The sequence below is a fragment of the Tupaia chinensis genome, unplaced genomic scaffold (genome assembly GCF_000334495.1).
Source record: "Tupaia chinensis unplaced genomic scaffold, TupChi_1.0 Scaffold144058_2, whole genome shotgun sequence".
In the NCBI taxonomy this organism is placed as follows: domain Eukaryota; kingdom Metazoa; phylum Chordata; class Mammalia; order Scandentia; family Tupaiidae; genus Tupaia; species Tupaia belangeri.
Genome location: NW_006203911.1, coordinates 1,351,284 through 1,351,935, shown reverse-complemented (window position 1 = coordinate 1,351,935; position 652 = coordinate 1,351,284).

The window sequence follows — 652 nt, the reverse complement described above, 5'->3', positions numbered from 1 at the left end:
TAGCTGGTATTCAGCTTTGGACTGTAACAACGTATGGATTTCTTCATTGTTAACTTTAGAGCTGTGAGCTGGTGCTGTTGCCTGGGCTATGCTAATGCTTTCTATGCTACTTCCTCAGTGCAGTAGACATAAGCACTACGGAGCCTGAAATCAGAGTCAAACCTTCTTCAGATTGGGGGAAGCTCTACAGTGAAGAAAAAGGTCTTTTTTCTCATGCTGAGAGCTACTTAGAGTGGGTGGACAATGTCTTTCTAATCAAATTGGGAGATCTCTAGGGTGAGGAGATCACTGTTTCTCCACAATGTAGGTGTGTCAGGGTAGCAGCAGTTTCTTCCAACAGGCAAGTCTCATCAAGATAAAGATCACAGGGACCAGTAGTTAGCGTAATGGCTATGCCGCTGAACTCCCACGTAGTCGACCATGGTTCACATCCCGGACCCGGTGGCTTAAAACTCACGCCAGGCATGTGTGCATGCATGTCCAAGATCCTGAGAGGAGAATAGAGCATGGAGCAGAAGGGATTGCAGTGTGGCCATTCCCCCCACCCCGGGGATGATTTCTTGCTTTCTGTCTCTCTGTTTCTGTCTTTCAGGCAAGCGCACGTACCCTATAGAAAAACCTCTCAAAAAAAAAAACAAAAAAAAAAAAAAGA